At 36.5% G+C, this 13380-nt stretch overlaps 1 protein-coding gene across 1 annotated transcript in view; it reads left to right on the top strand.

The window, feature by feature from the left end:
* The window catches only part of Galntl6 (polypeptide N-acetylgalactosaminyltransferase like 6), a 1076513-nt gene that overhangs the window by 209072 nt on the left and 854061 nt on the right, over positions 1-13380 (top strand). The window lies entirely within an intron of this gene.

The following is a 13380-nucleotide window of genomic DNA, read 5'->3' on the forward strand; positions in this document are numbered from 1 at the left end:
CTTAAAAAAAAATCCTCAGTATGATGGATGGACCACCACAATAGATGAAATAGAAAAAGAAAATAGCTTCTTTCAAAGAGAGTGCAGATTGGAAGATGTATTTGAAACTGATATTAAAATAAATAATAATACCTAAATTAAAAAATACAGTCTGAACTAGCTAGAATAAACACAAATGAGGATATATTTAGGTTAGATACATACAGTGATTTTATTGATGCTGTGATGCTCATTTCAAATTGTAGTCAAAAGTCAAACCATTGTTCGGAGATAGATGTGACTACATCCATGCTGTTACTGTCACAATTCTGCTCTTATCTATTACATTATGTCTCCTAGACACAATTTCTGAAGTGTAGAAGACAGAAACATGAAAAATGGGACTCAGTAAACCTACAAGAAGAGAAGGGCTTCACAGAAGACAATTTATTCAGAACTTTAATTCTCTTTATGTATTGGGTCAAGCTAGAAGTCCAGTTCTTTTCCTAAATTTGGAAAGATTCTGTTACAAATAAAGAGTTTTCTGCCAAGGTTCTCTAAGAACAGAAGAGGAAAAAGGTATTGACTTATCCAAGTCACATAGGTACAATATCTAAAAGTAAGGTACCAAGCCGGGACTAACTCAAAGAAGTGATTATGTATTGTATGCAGAAAAAAAGCCAATAGAACATATGTGCATATTCATGAGTAAATATTTGTATGTGCATACATACTGTAAATATATGCATGTGTGTGCTGGTAAGTGCATATTCATGAGTAAATATTTAAATACGTATGCTTTAAAATAACTAAACTGTGTTTCCTACTCAGTGATTCATATGTTTTCTGAAACAGACTGAGAAAGTAAAAATTATATTCTTTTAAAAGGGAAGAAACTTTTTATTAGAAATTAATGAAGTATCTATTTTAATCAAAATGCTTATGCCTTATCTCACCATATTTTGAACAAGTACATGTGACAGATTCAAGAGGTAAGAAGCACTCAGCATTCTGTTTTGTTTGACTTTGTAGAGACTTTTTATTGCACTATTCTGATGTCTTGAAAATGTGGGCAGAAGTAATTTATTTTGCAAAATTTCTCAATCTTTTAAGTTAATTGAGCAGAATTTGCTCCTTTATTCAAATAAAAATTAGTATCTAATCACTTGGACTCTAAGACTAAAGACAAATGCAAATTAGTATGTAACCTATAGGATTATTTTTTTGGTACACAAGCAGAGAAATTTAACATTCCTAGTTAACTGGAAAGTAAATGTACATATATGCATGGAGATAGTGATTACCTGGAGCCAAGAATTAAATCATTTCACAAATTTGTAATGAAATACTTATTTCTACTTGAAATAGTCATTTATTTATTTACTTGTTATTTGGTGTGTGCATACACACACGTTTATGTATATACATATGTGGCATATGTGTACGTATGTGTATGTATGTGTACTATGTGTATATGTATACATGTATGCTAGCATGTGTGTAGTGAACATAGACCAGGGCACAGAAGAGGACTACTTCCTGGATTTGACTCATTCTTTCCACATTGTGGGTCCATGGGATTGAAATCAGGTCCACAGACTTGGCAGCAAGCACATATACTTTCTGGATCATCTCATAGGCCCAGTTTCTTACACACACACACACACACACACACACACACACACACACACACACAAACACACACATACTCCTATTTCTCAGAAATGTATGAACATGTCTATATTGTTCATTTATCTTTTAATTAAGTTAGAATTAATTTTCCTCATGCTCTCTGTACCTTTTGTACTTTAACTCTGCTACTTATGAATTGAATATGAAGTTCACCTTATTAATGAATCTATTCCGTATTTTAAAAATTTTATTTATTTTTTAATTGATAACTTTGTCCTTTTATTTGTAAGACTGCAATATAATTACATCATTCCCCGCTTCCCTTTCCTTTTTCCAAATCCTTCCTTATAGCCCTCCCTGCGGTCTTTCAAATCCATGGCCCTTTTTTCCCAATAATTCTTGTTACATTTATGTATATGTATATACATAAACTTTAAAATACACAAATACAACCTACTAAGTCCATATAATGTTACCTATATGTATGTTTTCAGGACTTACCATTTGTTATTGAATAACTAGTTTGTGTGTTCTGTCCTAAGGGAGACTATTTCTCTAGATAGCACCATAATTTATTTTAAACCACAAAAAGCAAGCATCTACAGACTTTCTACTTCTGGATGCATTGACCCTGACTCCTTTTGTTGTGCATATTAACAATGTTAGACAGGATGGGGAAAGGTTGATTAATGCCTATTAAGTTGAGGTTAAAAATGACCAAAATGACTTCTTGTACTATTGCACAGTAGAGGGACTATGGATAACAGGGAAAGGTTACACACTTTGAAAAGCTGGAAAAAAATGGCTTGTGAATGTTTTTAACACCATGATGAATGAGGAAGTGCTCTGTTGAACCTATTTAAACATCACCCAATGCATACGTGGGTTGAAACATCTTGGTGTATATGCATATCATTTATTTTAAATAATAAAGAAGACCTCTACACTACTTTGAAATGTCTATTTGCCACTCATTGTCAGCGTGGGAGACTGCTGACTCTGTAACCTTTCATATAGGTTAGAACACTTTAACAATTTATCGATGCCACAGGACCAGCGAAGAAGCCCAGACATGATTCAAACTCATTGTCTCTCTCCTCTCAAGTACTACAAGGTACTGACTTACCAAACACATGTCTTTTACCATGATATGAAATAAATTCTTGTTGTACTCATAGTTTTAAAAAAAATAGTGAGGGCTTTATTTTGACTCATTCTCAAACACAAATGTTTGTTTATCTCACTTGGTTAAAAAGTCACATAAAAAAACAAACACTAAAAAAATGTCATGATGTCATGAGGCAAGGTTGGCTATGAATTAAACACTAGAAAGAAACAGAAATGTTGGTAGCAATAACTAACTTATTATGGTTACATTCAGCCAGCCATCTAAAGTATGTCTCAAATAAGAATGCTACCCATTTTTTTAAAATGCAATTCTAGGAGATAGCCACATTTTTTTTTCCTTAGAGTGAAATCAGTTGGCCTTTTGCCCTGCTCTACATGAGGCAGCAGAGATGTATATGGAGAGGGGAAAATACAAGCCAGTCTGGGCTCTAGAGTCCCCTGCCAAGTCCCAATATCAGAGGCAGCATGAATCACCCCTCCCTGCCAGAGCTCATAATTCATCACTCCATCTCCTTTCAGCTTCCATTGCTGCCAGGGAGAAGCCATGTTGAATTTAATACATTGAATAAAAGTTATTTTCCCTGTCTGTATAGATTTTGGCAAAGTGCCTCACTAGGGGTTTCCTAATACTGGGAGCCCTGTAATATCACAAGCTTGGCCACTAGTTGTAGGCCCAGGAATAAACAAGTCCTTCAGCTGACAGGCCTTCATCTTGTACCCACAGATGAGAAGTCTTTATATGAATCTAGGCACCTTCAGCCCCAGGGACCTCTCCAGCATGATGATTATGGAGTTGAGTAGCTATGAACATTAGGACAAACACAAGTATTTCATTTCACTTTCTTCAGTGAGTTTTCTGAAGTTCAGAGGAAAAACTGATTTCCCAAAACCATCTTTTATATTGTTTACATAGAGCATGTTTCACTGGCCTTGTGAAATTACAGGAAATCAAAATTAGCTAAATTATCTATGAGGGGTTTGGTTTTTTTATTTAAAATTCTTTATTTATTATAATTTTCTTGCTTCTTTAATAATTCTTCATTTGTAATGCTAAGGATTGAACTTGGGAACTTGCAGAAGCTTATGCAGGCACTCCATCACTGAACTTCACTCCCGGGCTGCTATGGTGTATACACACACACACACACACACACACACACACACACACACACACACTGCTGATAGAATAATACAAATTATTTTCTCTCCAAATAACTTAAAGTTCACGTTGCTTGTCTTGTAACGAACAGTTTTGTTTTGGCTTCTAAATGTATCTGTTTCAGAAGAAGGTAATTTGAAAACCCCTTTGCACCAATTAAGCAAGGCAGGCTTCTTGTTTTGTCATTAGAGAGAACTGTTTATTGACCCAAAATGGTTACTTAAAGTGCATCCCTTGCTCCAATTTATTCTGTGCTTTTGAAAGCGATAGGCAGTCCATGAATCCCCTCTGGATGTCTCCAGGGAGGCCCAGGAGGCAGGACTATAGCTGTGTTAGTTTTACTGTTAAGCTAGAAATCTAACCTGCATAATATTTTTATTATCTTAATTTGGACTCTCTCTAGTTTAACAAAAAGCATTTGTAAATGTTTAAACTTGTGGCTGCAAATCACACATTATTAGAGCTCTTCTGAAAAAATAACTGGAAATATTTGATTTCTCTGTATAGGTTTGCACCTTTCCTGGATCTCCCTCTGTACCTCCCGAGTGCTGGGGTTAAGGGCATGTGCCACCACCGCCCGGCCTACAAGACTGATCTATAGTCACTGCAAGCAAATCATTCAGTAACACCTTGAGCTAACTTTATTGCCATGAGTCAGCCCCTACCCTCTACTTGCTTATCTGCCTTCAGAGACCCAGGACCACCAGCCACGTCATCATCCACTGCCAGATGGGACACATTTAACCTTTAAAATGTCTCGGACATTATACACAGTCTCCGTCTCCTGGTAGTCCCTCTGACTCTCACTTTCTGTCTCTCTGTCTTTTTCTTTTTCTTCTCCACCCTCTCTCAGACACAGCCCTTGTATCTCTCGCTCTTGCAAGGGAGATCTGCTGTGCGGTGTGAACTCAGGGTGTTCATTACCCACAAACTCCCTTGGATATGTCAAAGTACTCACTCCTGCAATTAGGCAATGACAGTGATACTTGAATGATTTGACCTTTGCTGCCTACACATGTTGAAGGAATTTTGGTGTGAATTGTAACTAATGACTGATTAGTGTAAGCTTGAGGTCATACATCTAAATCCTGAGACAAATTTGTTAAAGTGTACCTTAGGTTATAGGCAGTGGGAACAATATTTATCCAGTGTACAATGACTTCTTGTTTTATACTTTTGCCTCATGTGAAGGTGTGAACAGTTACTGATGAACAGGTTTATAAATCCCAAGAGCAATTTGCATTCCCATGATGATACAATGTTTGAACTTAAAAGAGGTGGAAAAAAGAGAATTAGGACAACTTGAATGGGAAAGTATATAAAATTCAGCTATAACCTTGTCTCCTTCATATCAATTTCAGATGAAACTGACATCACTATGTATCCAAATTTTAAATTCTGTTAGAAATCAAAAAGTTTAGTTTCCCTTTCTGGCAATTGTGATAAATTAAATATCCAGTATAAAAAACAAGATAATTCCAAATTGCCCTCATGTCAAGGTGATAGTTTCAGTATCTTATCAGATCTGTTGATTTTGATCATGTCAAAAACCAAAAGGAGAAAAAAAATGTTTCAAGATAAGCATGTCATATGATTATATATGGACTATGACTTTTGTAAGGCTTTATATGATTCCCTGAAAAAATTTTATATTAATATTTTATAGTCATAAACATCCAAAAATATAATTTGTGTTTCTCTTGTCAGGACATTGACAATACAATCTGATTTGAAGTCTTATGGCTAAAAGTCTTTATAGTCATAGTGCATTTATGTGACCTGAAAACCAGCTAACATTCTGAACTCAAGCATCGGCATATAGAGGAAGAATGCTTTGCTTGTAGTTTGATAGATTTGTACTTTTGAGGCTAAACTTTAAAAATTTTCAGACATCTAAGAAGGTCTTGCTTATAACAAAACAGAGTGCAAAGGGCATAGATACTTCCTCTTATATACTCATAGACTCATTACCAAGATCTATCCGTAATAGTGCTCTATTTATTATGATTGATTAAGTTATACTGATACAGCATTGTTTCCTAAGTTCATATATTTCCAGGATTGTAAACTTTTTACTGATTGTTCTATGACTTTGGGCAACTATATCATGCCATGCATTCACCTGTACAATATTGTACATAATATTTTGACAACTATAATGATTTCCTTTGTTGCGATTATTCACATATCTCCAATCACTGCCTATTATAGTTTCCTTTCTTTGCTGTGATAAAATGGCCTAAAAAAAGAAAGCTAGAAGACAAAAAGTTCATTTTAGCTCACAATTCCAGGTTACAGTCCATTGTTGCAGAAGTTCATAGCAGGGGAACTCAAAGGCAGCTAGTCACATCACATCGAGGGCAAGGAAGTACAGATGCATGTATGCTAGCTTGATTTCTCTACTCATGTGCAATTCAAGGCCCTCTGCAAAGGGAATGGTGTTGATTACAGTGGGCTGGGTCTTTCCACATCAATTCATAAATTTAAGATAATCCCCACAGGCATGACTGCAAACCCAAATGTGAACATTCCTTCAGTGAGACTCTCTTCCAAGTTGACTCCAGGCTGTGTGATGTTGACAATTAAAGCCAACAATCACACTGCTCACTACTGATATTTTATGCTGTGTAATATGGCCTTTTCCAGAATCTCATATCATTGAATTAATACAATACGTAGCCCTTTCAGGCTGGCTCTGGCTTTTCCGATTTGACAGCCCATTTATATCCATCCTTTGTCTGCCTATCACGTAGGCTACTGATCAATTCACTGACTGGAGGTGATCTCAGTTACTTCCAAGGCCCAGCAATTAAGAGTGGAGTTCTGTAAATGTGTATGCATGGAGTGTGCTGTCAACATCAGTTTTCCATCCTCTTGGTAAATATAAAAAAAAATGATGTCTGGGGTTAGGGCAAAATATTTAGCTAGTGACAGAAAGCCAACCTGCTTCACAGAGTGGGTGTCATAGAGGCCCCAACAGTGGTAACTGGGTCTCTTGCTGCTTTCCTCTCTGTGATCACGTGTCCTTTTCTGCAAGCAAGTGTGTACTGGGACTTCATGAAAATAAGCAAAAGGTAGCATTTAATACAACTTCAGGGTTTCTTTCAGACAGAATTATTTCCCCCAATCTCTAATGTTATATTCTCCCAAGGCAACAGTTAGTAAGAATGGAAAGTACTTTACTTGCCTTTTTCTAACAAAATATGTTTACTGTCTTCATCATTTATCTCTTTCTTTTCTGAGTACACTCCTTAGAATAATGTTAAGTTTTCAACTCAAGGCTTTCCTTTTGGCCATGACATCAAACCATTTTGAAACAAACATGAAGAGAAGGTTTCTTGTAAGATGTCCCTAACATCACAAATTAAGTGATGTTCTCTATTCTGGATAGAACCCTACATCCCTCCTTAGATTCATTTTCAAAATGCTACTGCCCATTTGAGGACTATTTAATATTGAGGTGCTAGTTAACCAAAGTTCCTTTGCAATTATCTTCCTAGACTGGAGCAATTCTATGACTGACATAATTTTCACAGTGATATTTCAACTATAAAAAGTCAAGGTGTGTAATGCATATTAAATTCTGAAAATCATCTTACCCCACACTCAGGTGAAAGACATCACATAAAAACAGTTTCTCTATTCACTCAAGTAAAATATATAAGCTTATTTTAGTTAGTTTTTTTCCCTCAAAATCCAACTTCCTTTATCAAGTGTCAGAGAATAATCTATCTAAGGGTAATTGAAGCTGTATGTTTTCTTAGCTATTACATAGTTCTCTGCATAGTGTTTGTGAACTGACTATACCATCATACCTGTATAACTGATGCACAAACAGAGAAGGATTTTTTTTTAAAAAGCAAAGAACTATTTCATTTTTATTATTGTTTATTTTCTCTCTGTGTGTGTGTGTGCATGTTCATGTGTGTGTTTGCCTGTGTGCATTTATGTATGTGCGTGTGTACCTGTATGTATGTGTGTGAACATATATATATATATATGTATATATATCTATATATACATATATGTATGTGTGTACCTGTGTGCATTTATGTATGTGCATACGTACCTATATGTATGTGTCTGTACCTGTGTGTATGCATGTGTGCACAAATATATATGTGCATGTATGTATGCATGTGAGCCTGTGTGTGTGTGCATGTGTGTGTGTGTGAAGAGAGAGATGCATATCTTCTAAAATGCATACTGCTATCATACACTTATCACCAAAATTTATGTCGGCAATTACCTTGGTTTTTAAGGTCATGTACTTAACAGAGTAATTTGAATGACAGCAACTACAGTACTAATGGTAGCGATGATATTAGTTTATTGTTGAGTGCTTTCACTGAGTCTGATAACACAGGGGTTTTCAATCACATTTTCTCACTTAGTGCCACCTTGTTCACATTACCAATCTTCAGGTGTCCATAAGAAATAAGGAACTGTATATTGCTTATCAAGAGGAACCATCCTATTAATTGATATAATTTGACTTTTGCTCAAAGTCAGGGTCTCCCTGGATTTAAAAATCTATCCATTCCCACTCCATTACGAATGATGGTACAGGACATTTAGAAAACTGCTTGGAGGGTCTGGACCTCAGCTAGGGCAGTATTATGGTTTAAAATGTCATCACTCTAAAGGGTCTTTATTTAGGAAAATATAATAGAGTGGGTATATTTGAAATATCCCTGGCTCCCCTTGCTGGTATCAATTATCAAGAAGAGTTCCTTTTTTTGTTGCTGGTTGTTGGTTTGTTTTGTAGAGTAAAGCTTTCCTCACTACCATTGCCACCCTGGAGTTCTGCCCTGGATTTCTTTCCTTTGTTTTCTTGACCCCTTGCTGTGAGGTGAAAGAGCTGCTGTTTGGCCCCAGAACTTTCAGTCGGATGTTCTGAACTGTGTTGAGAAGCGAACATACCCCAGACAGCTCCTCTGTTGAATGGCATAGCTTCCGCTCTTGGAGCTGTTTGTAACAAGAATCGCCCTGTCACAGCTGAAGCCTGTGCTTAGGAGTGGGAAAGAACTTCACCTTGGGCCATCACCACTGTGTGGTCAGGCTCCAGGCTTCCACTACCTTTCCACAGGACCTTCCACTGCCTTTGCTTCCTTGCCTTATATCCTGACGTGCACTCCTTTGCAAATCAAAGCATTCCACTGCAGATCTTTCTACATTTTACCTGATGCGTTGAAAGAAAGAGAATGAGGTGAAAATACTTTTGTCTCCCAACTACCAGATCTATCCATGCAGATGAGTATGTACTTATTTCTGCCCTTGGGACTGTACTGCAAAAGAAATTATTGTCAGATTTTATCAGTGGCTCATCCCTCCCCTCTCGGCATGATTTCATCCCATGACCATCACTTGAGGAATAAAATAATTTCTCTTGAAATTCTTGAAATTATTTTAGTTCTTCCTCCTCCACTTCACCAATTAGAGCCTCCCTTCTAGTCATTCCCATCTCTGCTGTTCTTTTCTTTAAAATACTCAATAAAACAAACAAAGCCAATGATAGCATCCACGATTATACGTTTCCAGTTTCCCTCACTGGTTCAGTCTTCTCTTTCAGCCTTCTAAATGCTGGACATTCAATAGCATCTTCAGCTCCACCCTATCCCTTGTCGCCCTGTTTTTTTGTTTTGTTTTGTTTTGTTTTTTGTCTTTTCTTTTTGCTGCTGCATTCTTGACCAGCTTTTCTGGGCTATTGCTTTGCTGTGTGTGTTTAGGAGCTGATGCACATATGCCATGATATACATCATGGGTTTAGAGGATAACATAAGAATTGGTTTTTCTCTTCCCTCCAAGTCTGTCCTAGATTTGAACTACATAGTCCCAGGCTCAGCCAAAAGCACTCTTATCTGATGAGCCTCTCTCTCTGCTCCTATTCTATTGTATTCTTTATCCTAATATGTATAAATATACATACATACAGAATACACATATGTCGATCTATACCGAATCATTCTTAACTTGGATTTGTAGCTCTGATTTCTCAGCAAAACTCTTTACCTACTTACCCAGTGCGTCCTCTTGACACCTTCAGTTAATATCTATTGGGTATTTCAAACTTAGAACATAAAAGCAGATTATTTGATGTTTACCCGTGTTTTCAGGAAAATAGTTAGGGATAATTTATTCCCATATTCCACGTATCACTTACCAAAATGACATCAAGCCTTCCCACTATCTCTGATACATTATCTAAAACTGTCTCCATTTTTCCTAACATTATCTCTAAAATTTAAGTACCACCATTACTTAGTTATCTCTAAAAGGCTATTAACACATTCTATCAGTATTCCTGTTTCAGATATTCAGATATATTCTCTCAGTCTCTAAATGAAATCTAGACAGCCTTACTTTGCTACATGATTTTTTTTTCTGTCTATACACCAACATTATTTCATATTATCTAAAGTGCTATCTCTCTAGTAGTTACCATTTTTAGGGCATATGGAACCAGTACTGAATTTTGGGTCAATATTAACTATTTTTTGTCTCACCATATTAGAATCTTCCTTTATGTCCTTTGGTTCCCATGAAAAGTCCATCTCCTCTGATGGAAGACTTTTACCCACTCTAATTTTCAGGAAATTTTCTTCCATTCATTTTTACAACCTGTAATTCCATTTACTTTTACTTCATTATTAGAAAGAGTGCATTTGGTCAAGACCTTGGCCTTTTTTTTTTTTTTTTTTTTTTTTTTTTAACCACACAAACTCCATGCTATCAGAAGTTTTGCATGTCTGTTTACTGTTGCAGGTAGTTAGCCCAGGTCCTTCTGTAAAAATGATGAATGGAATTGCTTTACCCTGCGAGCACAAAGACCTTGCAGAAGGTCTCTAACTTTACTTTCTCCTGTGCGTTTTATCAAAAGCATCTCCTAGCAGGATATGTAAGCAATTGGCAGAGGCACTTATTCTGACTTTGTTCAGTCATCCCCACTAGCAGCACAAGCCAGGGACAAGGGCTCCCTAGCCGCCTCCTGCCCAAATGTCAGGTTTGGTTTGATTGCCATCCACTCATTCCTATTTATGCCAGCACACACAGATGGGCTAATGGGCCTCCTAAAGAGACTCAGCAGGAATTTCCCTTTCCAGCTGGAGACGGAAGGATGCTGGCCTAAGTACGAGAAGAAACCCACCGCAAACATAATTATTACATAGTTGGACTTGTATTTTGAAGATGCAGAAGTTTTTCCTCTGTGGTTTATTAACTAGGTCAGGAAACAGGATTAATGTCGGTCACATCCCATCAGCATTGTAAAACAAATTTTAAAACTTCTATTGTAAGTGGCACTAGACTTCAGTTGGCCCCTGTTCAACACAAAGCAGATTCTTCAAAATTAACAAGTTAATTTGTGTAAATGCATTCCATACATGTACTTTTTCAGAAATTCCTTCATCTCTGCCAACACGTGCCTATCTACTGCAGGGACAAGTTCCCCATGAGTATGCTTTTTTGGAACAGGCAACCTACAAAAAAACCCTTGTGGCAGGGAATTTGATATTTGCCTTGACTAATTTAATCACTCCAGAAATATTACTTGAAAATCTGCTCAGAGCCAGGCATGTGTGCCAGACATGATTCTTCCTGCTGTAATATAACAGGAGCAAAACAGAAAATTCACCTGCTTGCAAGAAATTTTGTGGGCAAAAGATAGCATAGAAATAATCAGATTTATAATTGTATTGTGAGGGTATCCTAACAAAAAAATCACTCCATAAGGAGCAAAAAGAAAAAAAATACAGTGGAGATTATTTTCTCAATTGTTGCTTCTCTGAATTTTTCAATAGTGTGATGTTGGAAAAGGCTTAAAGATGTGGAATGTGGAGCCATCTAGTGAAATATGTTCCTGATAGGGGAAGAGAAATGTCACTATCTCAGTATTCTAAAGGTTGTTTGCTCTAAAAGAAGAAAAAGTGAGGTTGTGACTGGGGCCACAGGAGGACATATCAGTAAGTTGTCAGATCATAGTATGGTTCACAATTGCTGAATGGTACTTTAGATTGGGTATTATGAAGTAACTTGGTTATAAAGAAATGGACAGTCAAGGAAGGAAGATAAACAGAATAAAACAAAATGAAACAGTGAAAGATTTTTTAGATAGTAGTAATTTATAAATCCTAGAGAACAGAAAACTACCTTATTCTTAAAAGTGCTCATCCTATGATGATGCTGTTGTGAAATTATTTGGTGGAATATCAGGGTGATATACGGTTTGTCTTGGAGGTTGTAGAATCATATTATTTTATATTACATGAACATACATAAGAAAATCATAACACTCTATCACCTGTGGTGATCCCAGCATCTCAAAAAACTATGCACAGGGGATCTAATATATTGAGGTAAAAAACTGTAGTGAAGATGAGTATTATACTGTAGATTAAAAATATCTTTAAATGCAGTGGCTTACAGGTAATCTGTAGGCATATTCTGCTGTATGAAATGACCCATGGAGCAAGGCCAAATTGGAAGGCTGAAGATGTTTGTGGAAGGATGGTAGTGTAGGGTGGATATTGGTCGCATGTTCCTTAACTCCTTGCACCGGGGACTCATTGACTTTGGAGATAGAGGAAATTATCTTTATTGTGCTTTGGAAAATGTCATTAATAATGGTTCATTTCTACACTAATGAAGAAATTATGCCATTTTTCTTAAACTGTGATTGTATTAGAATTATTTTCCAAATGAACTTTATTGGTCCCATGCTCCTTTTAACATAAAATGTCACGAGAAATAAAGCTCAAATTCAAGCTGGTGATTTGTTTCTAGGTGGAAGAACCACTTGTTCCGCTTACCTCTCTGTTCCATAATTTAGTATAATGACATTTTTTGGTTCACCTTTCAACAGCCAATGAGTATATTTAACACAGTATTTGCTGTATGGAAATGAACCCAAATGAATACCAAAATAGCTATTTCTTGACAGATTACTAAGACAAGGAAGTCTGCATTCATCACTTTGTTTTGTTAGAGATGGAATGGTGGGAAGACAAATAAGCTTTCTAGTGGGGAAGTCAGTAGTCTTCAGGCATGCTCTGATGGGCATGACAAATCTGTAGGTGATTAACAAGAAGTAGAATGTGCCATCCTTGGCTTTCTGTGACTGTCCTGAAGATGAAAGCAAACGTAAAAGTACAGAAAAGCCTTCACCTATTGATCATATCTTGATGATTTGGGGCCATTTTCTACAGAAGTTATTATTTGGCTTCCTGGAGAGTTACTAGAGATAGCTTTGTGGCTTTAGGTGAGTATGATTTATAGCAATCTGACTTTGGTCTGCTTATTATAGGCAGGGGTTTTCTGGAGAGGATGCTGCAGCTCATAATTCCCTGGCATCCTATTGAACATTGTAAAATACAGCTTTTCAAAAATTCTTTGGGGTCCTACATGGTTTTATTGTTGCCAAATGTTATTAGGTATAGTCTGCTCATTCACTTAAGCTTCGATCAATTTAGTGATTCATTAATTCT

This window comes from Peromyscus maniculatus, chromosome 17, assembly GCF_049852395.1.
Source record: "Peromyscus maniculatus bairdii isolate BWxNUB_F1_BW_parent chromosome 17, HU_Pman_BW_mat_3.1, whole genome shotgun sequence".
Lineage (NCBI taxonomy): Eukaryota > Metazoa > Chordata > Mammalia > Rodentia > Cricetidae > Peromyscus > Peromyscus maniculatus.